Here is a 15,268-nt window from a genome sequence, read left to right on the forward strand (position 1 = left end):
CAAAGCTGTGAGACCGCTAGGTTCCTCACCGCCTAACAGAAGACCATAAAGAGCAACGAAGAACTCTCTGTGCGAAATTGCTCGCGCATTACACGGCTGATTGTGAGAATTTTTCGTCGATCATCCTCACATTTGATCAAACATGGGTTCATCACTTCGAACGGGGAACAAAACGGCAATCCGTGGAACTGCGCCACATCACTTTTCCTCCGGGAAAAAAAAAAAGTTCAAAGCCGCACCTTCAGCCGATAAAGTCGTGGCGACCGTCTTCTAGGACTCTGAAGGAATTATTCAGTTTGATGTCCTCTCTCACGGTGCAACGATCAACTCTGAAGTGTACTGTGCTACCCCGAAGAAATTGAAGAAACTACTTCAGCGTGTTCTTAGCCAGAAAAATGCAAACGAACTACTCCTTCTCCATGACAACACAAGGCTTCATACAAGTCTGTGTAACCGAGAGCAGCTGACAAAACTGCATTTGACTGTTCTTACTCATCCGCCCTATTGTCCAGATCTCACAACTTCCGACTTCAGTCTGTTTGGCACAGGGAAGGATGCACTCCGCGGGAAGCAGTACCTGAATGATGGACAGGCTATTGATGCAGCAAGACATTGCCTGCAACGTTGACCAGTAGAGTTGTAAGGCATCCATGACTAAGAAATTTATTGTTAACGCACTCTAGCAGATGTAATTTCGATGGATTGCTCACGCGCTGCCTGCGATATGTAAGCTATAAGAAAATCTCAGACCAGAGAGCAGTGTTGGCAGCGGTAGTAGTAATAGCTCGCAGTCGGGCGGTTGCGCCAGGTCGCTCGTAGAGAGCAGTTGTCGAGTTGTATAGCTCACCGAGAGCACTTGTGTCCTGGAGTTCGGACAATGGAGTCCAGTAGTCGTGTTTTGTAGCTCGAGAAGAGCAGTGGAGTTATGGAATTACCAAGGCCGGTTGTGGAGAACGATGGCGGTGCCTCAGCGATGTAGTATAAGGTAAACGCAAAATATTGTTGTTCTTTATTGCCGCGGACGTATGTTAATTTCTACAACTGATTTTTGTACTATTGCTATATCAAAGTCCCTTGTAAATCCTTTTCAAAAATCTTGCAATAATAATCTTTCTTATAAAGATAACTTTTGACAGTCATTCATCTGAATTTAAAGTTTTACTAATTTCTCCTATCCATAGTCATGCCATTTATCGTAAAGAAAATCAGCTGTTTTTCATACATAAGGCAGAATATAGTGGCCAGCACTGTACTGGGCTGTGCCAGAAAAATTTCTCACAGGATATATGCGATATTCGGCGACATCACTGAGGTAAGAATTTTCAGTTTATTCAGAGTAATTTTTCAGGGCTATGACGCAGCATTGCTGACGTCCAGATTTACCAGTTTAGAGTCACAGTCAGTTAATTATTGAAAGGTTACATTACGAGATTTCTTTTGAAAAGTTTTATATGAGTCACATTTTTATTGGGAGGTTAGTCCCTTTTTATTGGTAGGTTACGGAATTTATTTATCTGTTGGGAGGTTACAGAATGGTACCACTTGGCAATACAGGCCCTTCCAGTAAGGTGGTGTAAGGTTGTCGCGTTGAACAGAGATTATGTTGAAAAACAGGATTTTGTAGGCAAATGTGTGGGGGAAATAATATGGTGTATTGGAATCCTGAACAAAAACCAACCTGCTTTCAGAAAAAAAAAGTCTTGCATTACTCCTTGAACGCCTCTCGTACATGTCCCTGTGGTATTTTTCAACGTAGTCACCAAATCTCTGTAACCGACGGTCGCAACGTTCTAACACTCTTCCAGTTCCTCGGCGATAGAAATCCGCACCTTTGTAACGGAGCTGTTCGAGAAGTGTTCTCATCATCGGCAAACCTGCGACTGCTGCCATTGCCCGAACATTGTCGCCTGACGACGACGTCGATGGCCTTCCTTCCCAACCAGCATCGCCCACACGTGCGCGACTTAGCCAAGTTGTTGGCACCATTTCACAACGACACTGCGCTTGGTCCGTATACCGCCAGAATTACCCTGCGAATCTATGTCCAACTCACACATTTTACCGACAAGAATCTTAGTGTCCCTCGTACTTCAAATTTGTAGTACGCGTCCAGTTGTCCCTCCATCACATTTAAACACTGTGATACACCTGTTAGCCGCACGGCAGCAGAACCCTGTCTGCAGGAAGCCTGGAGTACGTACTCCTTTCTAACAATGTGCCACTCCTGATGCACATGGTTCCTAGGGTGGGGACGACATGTGCAGCTTACCCTCTGAAGTCACCTCGTACCAGCAGCGTCAGACAAGTCTTTCTTTCCAGGCCGGCGTGCTCACAAGCGGGTTGCGTTAAATAAGCAGTAGCCAACTACTCAACTGTTAGAACACGTCAACAAGACTACGGAAGCAAGCGCGTTCGCTTGTTTCGAAATCTGGGACGTTCCTCCGTATACTCCTTGGAGTAGGGATGGAAAAAAAACAGACTGATTCAAACCGATACCAGTGTTATAGTTCTGAATAACCGGTATTTTTTGGTCTTTATTTCGTCTTCAGATAGTGAAGGGAGACGAAAATTTAATACTCATGGGTGACTGGAATTCGATAGTAGGAAAAGGAAGAGAAGGAAACTTAGTAGGTGGATATGGACTGGGGGCAAGAAATGAAAGAGGAAGCCGCCTGGTAGAATTTTGCACAGAGCATAACTTAATCATAGCTAACACTTGGTTCAAGAATCATAAAAGAAGGTTGTATACATGGAAGAAGTATGGAGATACTGACAAGCTTCAGATAGATTATATAATGGTAAGACAGAGATTTAGGAACCAGGTTTTAAATTGTAAGACATTTACAGGGGCAGATGTGGACTCTGACCACAATCTATTGGTTATGAACTGTAGATTAAAACTGAAGAAACTGCAAAAAGGTGGGAATTTAAGGAGGTGGAACCTGGATAAACTTACTAAACCAGAGGTTGTACAGAGTTTCAGGGAGAGCATAAGGTAACAATTGACAAGAATGGGGGAAAGAAATACAGTAGAAGAAAATGGGTAGCTTTGAGGGATGAAGTAGTGAAAGCAGCAGAGGATCAACTAGGTGAAAAGACGAGAACTAGTAGAAATCCTTGGGTAACAGAAGAAATATTGAATTTAATTGATGAAAGGAGAAAATATAAAAATGCAGTAAATGAAGCAGGCAAAAAGGAATACAAACGTCTCAAGAATGAGATCGACAGGAAGTGCAAAATGGCTAAGCAGGGATGGCTCGAGGACAAATGTAAGGATGTGGAGGCTTATCTCACTAGGGGTAAGATAGATACTGCCTACAGGAAAATTAAAGAGACCTTTGGAGAAAAGAGAACCACTTGTATGAATATCAAGAGCTCAGATGGAAACCCAGTTCTAAGCAAAGAAGAGAAAGCAGAAAGGTGGAAGGAGTATCTAGAGGGTCTACACAAGGGCGATGTACTTGAGGACAATATTATGGAAATGGAAGCGAATGTAGATGAAGATGATATGGGAGATATGATATTGCGTGTAGAGTTTGACAGAGCACTGAAAGACGTAAGTCGAAACAAGGCCCCGGGAGTAGACAACATTCCATTAGAACTACTGACGGCCTTGGGAGAGCCAGTCCTGACAAAACTCTATATCTGGTGAGAAAAATGTATGAGACCGGCGAAATACCCTCAGACTTCAAGACGAATATAATAATCCCAATACCAAAGAAAGCAGGTGTTGACAGATTTGAAAATTACCGAACTATCAGTTTAATAAGTCACGGCTGCAAAATACTAACGCGAATTCTTTACAGACGAACGGAACAACTGGTAGAAGCCAACCTCGCGGAAGATCAGTTTGGATTCCGTAGAAATATCGGAACACGTGAGGCAATACTGAACCTACGGGTTATCATAGAAGCTAGATTAAGAAAAGGAAAACTTACGTTTCTAGCATTTGTAGACTTAGAGAAAGCTTTTGACCATGTTGACTGGAATACTCTCTTTCAAATTCGGAAGGTGGCAGGAGTAAAATACAGGAAGCGAAAGGCTGTTTACAATTTGTACAGAAACCAGATGGCAGTTACAAGAGTCGAGGGGCATGAAAGGGAAGCAGTAGTTGGGAAGCGAGTGAGACAGGGTTGTAGCCTCTCCCCGATATTATTCAATCTGTGTATTGAGCAAGCAGTAAAGGAAACAAAAGTAAAATTCGGAGTAGGTATTAAAATCCATGGAGAAGAAACTAAACCCTAAGGTTTGCCGATGACATTGTAATTGTCAGAGACAGCAAAGGACTTGGAAGAGCAGTTGAACGGAATGGACAGTGTCTTGAAAGGAGGATATAAGATGAACATCAACAAAACGAGGATAATGGAATGTAGTCGAATTAAATCGGGTGATGCTGAGGGAATTAGATTAGGAAATGAAACGCTTAAAGTAGTGAATGAGTTTTGCTATTTGGGGAGCAAAATAACTGATGATGGTCGAAGTAGACAGGATATAAAATGCAGACTGGCAATGGTAAGAAAAGCGTTTCTGACAAAGAGAAATCTGTTAACATCGATTATAGATTTAGGTGTCAGGAAGTCGTTTCTGAAAGTATTTGTATGGAGTGTAGCCATCTGTGGAAGTGAAACATGGACGATAAGTAGTTTGGACAAGAAGGGAATAGAAGCTTTCGAAATGTGGTGCTACAGAAAAATGCTGAAGATTAGATGGGTAGATCACATAACTAATGAGGATGAATTGAATAGAATTGGGGAGAAGAGGAGTTTGTGGCACAACTTGACTAGAAGAAGGGATCGTTTGGCAGGACGTGTTCTGAGGCATCAAAGGATCACGAATTTAGTCTTGGAGAGCAGCGTGGAGGGTAAAAATCGTAGAGGGAGACCAAGAGATGAATACACTAAGCAGATTCAGAAGGATGTAGGTTGCAGTACGTATTGGGAGATGAAGAAGCTTGCACAGGATAGAGTAGCATGGATAGCTGCATCAAACCAGTCTCAGGCCTGAAGACCATAACAACAACATTTCATCCAGTTATAATAGATATTTTTCCTTTTTTACTGATGACCAGGTATAAAACCGATATATCAGGTTACCACAGCAATGTCCTAAAATGTTTGGTTTAATATAAAACCTTTTTAAAAAGAAGTTTTTGTATGTCCATCCTTTTGACTGGAGGTCTTGGGGGCGACGGCCGTTCACCATTTTAAGGAAATGAATCGCCTACAGCCGTCCTTATGATCTTATTTATTGTGTAGCTACCAATTTTGGCTGTTGTTCATGCTGAAGGGGCTATCACGATCCACGCATATACTGCATCAGTTGCCAACAATACTGAATTACGCAGGCTATATGTAACTGTGATGTCAGCACTCCAACCATCAAATGCCAGCTGAGTTGGTATGCTGACATCACAGTTACAAATCAGATGGCTCCAAGCACTATGGGACTCAACATGTGGGGTCATCAGTCCCCTAGACTGCTTAAACCTAACTAACCTAAGGACATCACACACACCCACGCCCGAGGCAGGATTCGAACCTGCGACCGTAGCAGCAGCGCGGTTCCGGACTGAAGCGCCTAGAACCACTCGGCCATCACAGTTACAGATAGCCTGCGTAATCAAGTTATGTTGGCCACTGATGCAGTATATATGTGGATCGTAATAACCTCTTCAGCATCAACTACGACCTGAAGATGGCGCACTGCAGTGCCGAAACTGGTAGCTACACAATAAACAATGGCTGTAGGCGTTACATTTTCTCACAATTTTTAGAAACAAGTTTGGCAGGAGGTATTGCGGCTTCTGAAATACTGGTATCGTCTCTGAATGATGACCGTTTCTAATGAAAGGAGTCAGATTACAGATCAAAACATTATAGAGCGAGTATTTATGAATACAGTGGACGATAAAATTCGAGATTGCGTTAATTCATTATCAAAATTTTAACTATTGTCATGTAATTGTTACTGGCAACTGTTATATTTTGCCTACTATCTCAATTGTTCATTTGAGTTTTTTGATGGATCATGTTTGCTTTTTTCAGCAAAAACTCAGTTCTATTCAAATTCCTGCTAAAAATTAAATATATATATATATATATATATATATATATATATATATACTCCTGGAAATGGAAAAAAGAACACATTGACACCGGTGTGTCAGACCCACCATACTTGCTCCGGACACTGCGAGAGGGCTGTACAAGCAATGATCACACGCACGGCACAGCGGACACACCAGGAACCGCGGTGTTGGCCGTCGAATGGCGCTAGCTGCGCAGCATTTGTGCACCGCCGCCGTCAGTGTCAGCCAGTTTGCCGTGGCATACGGAGCTCCATCGCAGTCTTTAACACTGGTAGCATGCCGCGACAGCGTGGACGTGAACCGTATGTGCAGTTGACGGACTTTGAGCGAGGGCGTATAGTGGGCATGCGGGAGGCCGGGTGGACGTACCGCCGAATTGCTCAACACGTGGGGCGTGAGGTCTCCACAGTACATCGATGTTGTCGCCAGTGGTCGGCGGAAGGTGCACGTGCCCGTCGACCTGGGACTGGACCGCAGCGACGCACGGATGCACGCCAAGACCGTAGGATCCTACGCAGTGCCGTAGGGGACCGCACCGCCACTTCCCAGCAAATTAGGGACACTGTTGCTCCTGGGGTATCGGCGAGGACCATTCGCAACCGTCTCCATGAAGCTGGGCTACGGTCCCGCACACCGTTAGGCCGTCTTCCGCTCACGCCCCAACATCGTGCAGCCCGCCTCCAGTGGTGTCGCGACAGGCGTGAATGGAGGGACGAATGGAGACGTGTCGTCTTCAGCGATGAGAATCACTTCTGCCTTGGTGCCAATGATGGTCGTATGCGTGTTTGGCGCCGTGCAGGTGAGCGCCACAATCAGGACTGCATACGACCGAGGCACACAGGGCCAACACCCGGCATAATGGTGTGGGGAGCGATCTCCTACACTGTCCGTACACCACTGGTGATCGTCGAGGGGACATTGAATAGTGCACGGTACATCCAAACCGTCATCGAACCCATCGTTCTACCATTCCTAGACCGGCAAGGGAACTTGCTGTTCCAACAGGACAATGCACGTCCGCATGTATCCCGTGCCACCCAACGTGCTCTAGAAGGTGTAAGTCAACTACCCTGGCCAGCAAGATCTCCGGATCTGTCCCCCATTGAGCATGTTTGGGACTGGATGAAGCGTCGTCTCACGCGGTCTGCACGTCCAGCACGAACGCTGGTCCAACTGAGGCGCCAGGTGGAAATGGCATGGCAAGCCGTTCCACAGGACTACATCCAACATCTCTACGATCGTCTCCATGGGAGAATAGCAGCCTGCATTGCTGCGAAAGGTGGATATACACTGTACTAGTGCCGACACTGTGCATGCTCTGTTGCCTGTGTCTATGTGCCTGTGGTTCTGTCAGTGTGATCATGTGATGTATCTGACCCCAAGAATGTGTCAATAAAGTTTCCCCTTCGTGGGACAATTAATTCACGGTGTTCTTATTTCAATTTCCAGGAGTGTGTATATATATATATATATATATATATATATATATATATCTGTGTGTGTGTGTGTGTGTGTGTGTGTGTGTCTACATAACATGGGTTTATCTGCTTTCAGCCCAAAGAAAAGGATAACATAACACGAGAAATAGAGTTCTTCGACCTCAGTTTGCACCCTATGGCACTGGCTATACGTAATGCCCAAATGGTGGTATGATCCTCGATTATAACGAACGTAGTTTCTTTACAGACATTTAAAAAATCGTAATCAGTCGGAGAATACTGGTGAATTTTTTACAGTATTCAGCTCCTCGTTATTTTTCGATGAAAGCAGTGAACAGTAGACGTATTATGTTTCCTTTTACTTGCCTACTTCGTCTGATATTTTGATTCTACGTATGCGGAAACGTATAACGCAAAAATCTGAGTGAGTCTTAGTATTTTTCGATCTTCGTTCAATGTCTGCGAAAATAAAAAACAGAAACTCGGCCATTTCAGAAACCGGTTATTCTGAGCGGTTCCAACAGTCATGTTAAACTGGACGAACAAAACAGGTGTAACCGAAAACCTGTTGTATCAGCCACAACCGCCATCCCTACCTTGGAGCTTCCATAGTGTCGCTGGGTATAATTCATGTATTCTTATTGATCCACAGAAGGAATCTGAATCAGACTCACAACGTTTTGTGCTTCATGTAGTGGTAAAATGCACGATTTTCACGCTGGATGAGGTCATAGTTGAGGGAAAATCAGTTGTGGCAGTTTTATAACCATTTTGTGAGGGTAAAATTTTTTGTGCAAACGAATTACTTGTATTTTTAGTGCCCTTTAGTAGCGCCACAGAGGAGCTACCTGTTATCAATTCTACCGAACTGCAGCAGTTATCTGTATGTGTTCTGGAAGTAACTAGTACGTGAACAAGCTTTCAAAAATGTATGCATGACATATATGAATAAGTGCTGTCGTAATGCTAAACACTACCACCACCTGTTTTCCCTATATTTATTTAATTGGAAAAGCAGGTGTTTTAGTACTACGAAAGATTTGTTCGTTTGGCAGACCTTCTAGACAAGGTTTAAACAAGTGACGAAAATACAACTGTCAAAAATATGTAAACCATCATTTCAACAAGTACATTTTATATAAGAAACATAAAAATATTTGTGTAATATTAATATTCATTAACCTATGTATTCCCACCGGCTCGAAAACGACCCTGCTGAAACCTGGCAAGGACGCCTGCACATAGGCTAACCCGCACAACACATGTGCCAGTCCATTAGCACCGAGCTTTCTGGCTCCTATAGCAACAGAAGTAGAAATGAAGGAGGGGCCGCAGCTGTTTGCAGCCTAATTTCCTGCGTCAAGGACACGACGGAAATAGGCACAAGCTACAGTCCATGCGCCGACTTGGTAGAAGAAGTACACCAGTGGCAAAAAACAGTTAATACCGTCACTGCGCGATAGCGATGGAAATGTTACCGATGATGGTGCCACTGAAGCGGAGTTACTAAATACAGTTTTCCGTAATTCCTTCACGAAAGAAGACGAAGAAAATATTCCAGAATTCGAAACCAGAACAGTTGTTAGCACGAGTGACATAAAAGTAGATATCTTAGGTGTTGCGAAACAACTCAAATTAGGCCGGCCAGGGTGGCCGAGCGGTTCTAGGCGCTACAGTCTGGAACCGCGCGACCGCTACGGTCACAGGTTCGAATCCTGTCTCGGGCATGGATGTGTGTGATGTCCTTAGGTTAGTTAGGTTTAAGTAGTTCTGAGTTCTAAGGGACTGATGACCACAGCAGTTAAGTCCCATAGTGCTCAGAGACATTTGAACAACTCAAATTACGTAAGAAAGGCAAGTCTTCCGGTCCAGATGGTATACCAATCAGGTATGTTTCAGAGTATGCAGACACAATAGCGCCTTTCTTAGCAATCATATGCAAACGCTCACTTGACGAAAGGTCTGTTCCTAAAGACTGGAAAGTAGCACAGGTCACATCAATATTCAATTTTGTCGATTTGTTTGCGCTCTCTGTAGATTAGTTCAGACGTTCTTTGCAAAACAGTTTTTAGCATGGATAGGGACTGCAACTGCTGTGTTCGGATGCAGGCTGAGTTGGCATCCCTTCGCTCCCAGCTTCAGGCAGTGTTGGCTTCGGTCACACAGCTTGAGGCTGTTGCCAATGGGCATCACTGTGGGGGTCGGGATGGGGGTTTGTCGGGGACGGCCAGCTCGTCCCACGCATCCCCTGATCGGACTACGACTGTGGTTGCCCGGGATACTGCCCGCATTGAGGCTGATCCCTCACCTGTGGTAGAGTGGGAGGTCGTTTCAAGGTGTGGCAGGGGGCGAAAGACATTCCGGAGGGCTGAACGGAAAGCCTCTCCAGTTTGTCTGACGAACCGGTTTCAGGCTCTGTCTCAGGCTGATACTGATCTTCGGCCTGACATGGCTGCTTGTCCTGTTCCAGAGGTTGCCCCTCAGTCTGCAAGATCCGGGCAGTCGCAGAGGGTGGGCTTACTGGTAGTTGGGAGCTCCAACGTCAGGCGCGTAATGGGGCCCCTTAGGGAAATGGCAGCAAGAGAGGGGAAGAAAACCAATGTGCACTCCGTGTGCATACCGGGGGGAGTCATTCCAGATGTGGAAAGGGTCCTTCCGGATGCCATGAAGGGTACAGGGTGCACCCATCTGCAGGTGGTCGCCCATGTCGGCACCAATGATGTGTGTCGCTATGGATCGGAGGAAATCCTCTCTGGCTTCCGGCGGCTATCTGATTTGGTGAAGACTGCCAGTCTCGCTAGCGGGATGAAAGCAGAGCTCACCATCTGCAGCATCGTCGACAGGACTGACTGCGGACCTTTGGTACAGAGCCGAGTGGAGGGTCTGAATCAGAGGCTGAGACGGTTCTGCGACCGTGTGGGCTGCAGATTCCTCGACTTGCGCCATAGGGTGGTGGGGTTTCGGGTTCCGCTGGATAGGTCAGGAGTCCACTACACGCAACAAGCGGCTACACGGGTAGCAGGGGTTGTGTGGCGTGGGCTGGGCGGTTTTTTAGGTTAGATGGCCTTGGGCAAGTACAGAAAGGGCAACAGCGTCAACGGGTGCGGGGCAAAGTCAGGACATGCGGGGACCAAGCAGCAATCGGTATTGTAATTGTCAACTGTCGAAGCTGCGTTGGTAAAGTACCGGAACTTCAAGCGCTGATAGAAAGCACCGAAGCTGAAATCGTTATAGGTACAGAAAGCTGGCTTAATCCAGAGATAAATTCTGCCGAAATTTTTACAAAGGTACAGACGGTGTTTAGAAAGGATAGATTGCATACAACCGGTGGTGGAGTGTTCATCGCTGTTAGTAATAGTTTATCCTGTAGTGAAGTAGAAGTGGATAGTTCCTCTGAATTATTATGGGTGGAGGTTACACTAAACAACCGAACTAGGTTAATAATTGGCTCCTTTTACCGACCTCCCGACTCAGCAGCATTAGTGGCAGAACAACTGAGAGAAAATTTGGAATACATTTCACATAAATTTTCTCAGCATGTTATAGTCTTAGGTGGAGATTTCAATTTACCAGATATAGACTGGGACACTCAGATGTTTAGGACGGGTGGTAGGGACAGAGCATCGAGTGACATTATACTGAGTGCACTATCCGAAAATTACCTCGAGCAATTAAACAGAGAACCGACTCGTGGAGATAACATCTTGGACCTACTGATAACAAACAGACCCGAACTTTTCGACTCTGTATGTACAGAACAGGGAATCAGTGATCATAAGGCCGTTGCAGCATCCCTGAATATGGAAGTTAATAGGAATATAAAAAAAGGGAGGAAGGTTTATCTGTTTAGCAAGAGTAATAGAAGGCAGATTTCAGACTACCTAACAGATCAAAACGAAAATTTCTGTTCCGACACTGACAATGTTGAGTGTTTATGGAAAAAGTTCAAGGCAATCGTAAAATGCGTTTTAGACAGGTACGTGCCGAGTAAAACTGTGAGGGACGGGAAAAACCCACCGTGGTACAACAACAAAGTTAGGAAACTACTGCGAAAGCAAAGAGAGCTCCACTCCAAGTTTAAACGCAGCCAAAACCTCTCAGACAAACAGAAGCTAAACGATGTCAAAGTTAGCGTAAGGAGGGCTATGCGTGAAGCGTTCATTGAATTCGAAAGTAAAATTCTATGTACCGACTTGACAGAAAATCCTAGGAAGTTCTGGTCTTACGTTAAATCAGTAAGTGGCTCGAAACAGCATATCCAGACACTATGGGATGATGATGGCATTGAAACAGAGGATGACATGCGTAAAGCTGAAATACTAAACACCTTTTTCCAAAGCTGTTTCACAGAGGAAGACCGCACTGCAGTTCCTTCTCTAAATCCTCGCACAAACGAAAAAATGGCTGACATCGAAATAAGTGTCCAAGGAATAGAAAAGCAACTGGAATCACTCAATAGAGGAAAGTCCACTGGACCTGACGGGATACCAATTCGATTCTACACAGAGTACGCGAAAGAACTTGCCCCCCTTCTAACAGCCGTGTACCGCAAGTCTCTAGAGGAACGGAGGGTTCCAAATGATTGGAAAAGAGCACAGATAGTCCCAGTCTTCAAGAAGGGTCGTCGAGCAGATGCGCAAAACTATAGACCTATATCTCTTACGTCGATCTCTTGTAGAATTTTATAACATGTTTTTTGCTCGCATATCATGTCATTTCTGGAAACCCAGAATCTACTATGTAGGAATCAACATGGATTCCGGAAACAGCGATCGTGTGAGACCCAACTCGCTTTATTTGTTCATGAGACCCAGAAAATATTAGATACAGGCTCCCAGGTAGATGCTATTTTTCTTGACTTCCGGAAGGCGTTCGATACAGTTCCGCACTGTCGCTTGATAAACAAAGTAAGAGCCTACGGAATATCAGACCAGCTGTGTGGCTGGATTGAAGAGTTTTTAGCAAACAGAACACAGCATGTTGTTATCAATGGAGAGACGTCTACAGACGTTAAAGTAACCTCTGGCGTGCCACAGGGGAGTGTTATGGGACCATTGCTTTTCACAATATATATAAATGACTTAGTAGATAGTGTCGGAAGTTCCATGCGGCTTTTCGCGGATGATGCTGTAGTATACAGAGAAGTTGCAGCGTTAGAAAATTGTAGCGAAATACAGGAAGATCTGCAGCGGATAGGCACTTGGTGCAGGGAGTGGCAATTGACCCTTAACATAGACAAATGTAATGTATTGCGAATACATAGAAAGAAGGATCCTTTATTGTATGATTATATGATAGCGGAACAAACACTGGTAGCAGTTACTTCTGTAAAATATCTGGGAGTATGCGTACGGAACGATTTGAAGTGGAATGATCATATAAAATTAATTGTTGGTAAGGCGGGTACCAGGTTGAGATTCATTGGGAGAGTGCTTAGAAAATGTAGTCCATCAACAAAGGAGGTGGCTTACAAAACACTCGTTCGACCTATACTTGAGTATTGCTCATCAGTGTGGGATCCGTACCAGGTCGGGTTGACGGAGGAGATAGAGAAGATCCAAAGAAGAGCGGCGCGTTTCGTCACTGGGTTATTTGGTAACCGTGATAGCGTTACGGAGATGTTTAATAAACTCAAGTGGCAGACTCTGCAAGAGAGGCGCTCTGCATCGCGGTGTAGCTTGCTCGCCAGGTTTCGAGAGGGTGCGTTTCTGGATGAGGTATCGAATATATTGCTTCCCCCTACTTATACTTCCCGAGGAGATCACGAATGTAAAATTAGAGAGATTAGAGCGCGCACGGAGGGTTTCAGACAGTCGTTCTTCCCGCGAACCATACGCGACTGGAACAGGAAAGGGAGGTAATGACAGTGGCACGTAAAGTGCCCTCCGCCACACACCGTTGGGTGGCTTGCGGAGTATCAATGTAGATGTAGATGTAGATGAAACCATTGAAGTACAGACCCATATCACTGACTTCGATTTGCAGTAGGATTTTGGAGCATATACTGTACTCGAACATTATGAATCACTTTGAAGAAAACAACTTATTGATACATAACCCACACGGAATCAGAAAATATCGTTCTTGTGCAACACAGTTAGCTCTTTATTCCCATGAAGTAATGAGTGCTGTCGACAAGGGAACACAGATCGATTACATGTTCCTAGATTTCCAGAAGGCTTTTGATACCGTTCCTCACAAGCGACTATTAATCAAATTGCGTGCATATGGAATATCGTCTCGGTTGTGTGACTGGATTCGTGATTTCCTCTCAGAGAGGTCACAGATCTAGAGAGAATTTCTGTATGGTGCGAAAAGTGGCAATCAGCACTAAACAAAGAAAAGGGCGAGGTCATAGACATGGGTACTAAGAGAAATCCGATAAATTTTTGGTACGCCATAAATCGCACAAATCTAAGGGCTGTCAATTCGACAAAATACCTAGGAATTACAGTTACGAGCAACTTAAATTGGAAATACCACATAGATAATATTGTGGGGAAGGCGAAACAAAGAATGCGCTTTGTTGGCGGAACACTTAGAATATGCGGCAAACCCACTAAAGAGACAGCCTACATTACACTTGTCCTTCCTCTGCTGGAATACTGCTTCGCAGTATGGGATCCTTACCAGGTAGGATTGACGGAGGACATCGAAAAAGTGCAAAGAAGGGCAGCTCGTTTCGTGTTATCGCGCAGTAGAGGTGAGAGTGTCACTGATATGATGCACGAGTTGGGGTGGCAGTCACTGAAACAAAGGCGGTTTTCTTTGCGGCGAGATCTATTTACGAAATTTCAATCACCAACTTTCTCTTCTGAATGTGCATATATTTTGTTGACACCCACCTACGTAGAGAGAAATGATCATCATTATAAAATAAGAGAAATCAGAACTCTTACGGAAAGATTTAGGTGTTCCTTTCTACCACGAGCCATTCGAGAGTGGCATGGTAGAGAAGTAGTGTGAAAATGGTTCGATTAACCCTCTGCCAGGCACTTAAGTGTGAATTGCAGAGTAATCATGTAGATGTAGATGTAGATGAATAATTTTAGATAATAGTTATTAGTGCACGTTGGTACAAGTCCATTTTTGGAAAAAGTTTGGGACCGAGTGCATACAGTTGTAGGCATTTCATATGTATTATGTTATTTCTTGGTCAAATTCTGCTGTAGTTAATTATATATGTGATTTGGAGATCTAAATACGAATTATTCTTAGAAAATTTATTTTTCTAATTGAAATCAGTTGAAATATATTTGTGGATCTGTAACTACCCCGTGAGAATATATTATGCTTGACATTCTTATTATTTTATTTCTTAGGTCCAGTAACGTGCTTACTACTAATGAAATAGCCGAATTACTGGAGGGTGTAGGTGAGATAAAGATGTCCAAGGCATAGATGTTTACATGGCTCCACCTCGCAGAGGTACAACATCAGACAGAAACACCGGAGGTTTGTGATGGCATAAATAGGTTGAAAGGAAATCAGTTACTCGTTCCAGCCAAGATGGCAGTACTACAACGCAAAACGTATTATCATGAAGCAACCATCAATAGGGGGACTAAGTGTGTTTCAGTGCATTTTGTTAGTACATGTTGCTTATATCAAGGGCAGATATGCACCCAGGGGAAAACCTATTGTTCTCCTTTGATTGACGTTAGTCAGTCAAACTGATAAGAGTGAGAGGGGGTATTCCAATAACTGAGACCTTAAAGTGTACCTGTAGCAACAAGGGGGA

At 44.3% G+C, this 15,268-nt stretch overlaps 1 protein-coding gene across 1 annotated transcript in view; it reads right to left on the minus strand.

The window, feature by feature from the left end:
* Positions 1-15,268, minus strand: part of LOC124777419 (farnesol dehydrogenase-like) — a 102,298-nt gene that overhangs the window by 37,176 nt on the left and 49,854 nt on the right. The window lies entirely within an intron of this gene.

Source organism: Schistocerca piceifrons, chromosome 2 (genome assembly GCF_021461385.2).
Source record: "Schistocerca piceifrons isolate TAMUIC-IGC-003096 chromosome 2, iqSchPice1.1, whole genome shotgun sequence".
In the NCBI taxonomy this organism is placed as follows: domain Eukaryota; kingdom Metazoa; phylum Arthropoda; class Insecta; order Orthoptera; family Acrididae; genus Schistocerca; species Schistocerca piceifrons.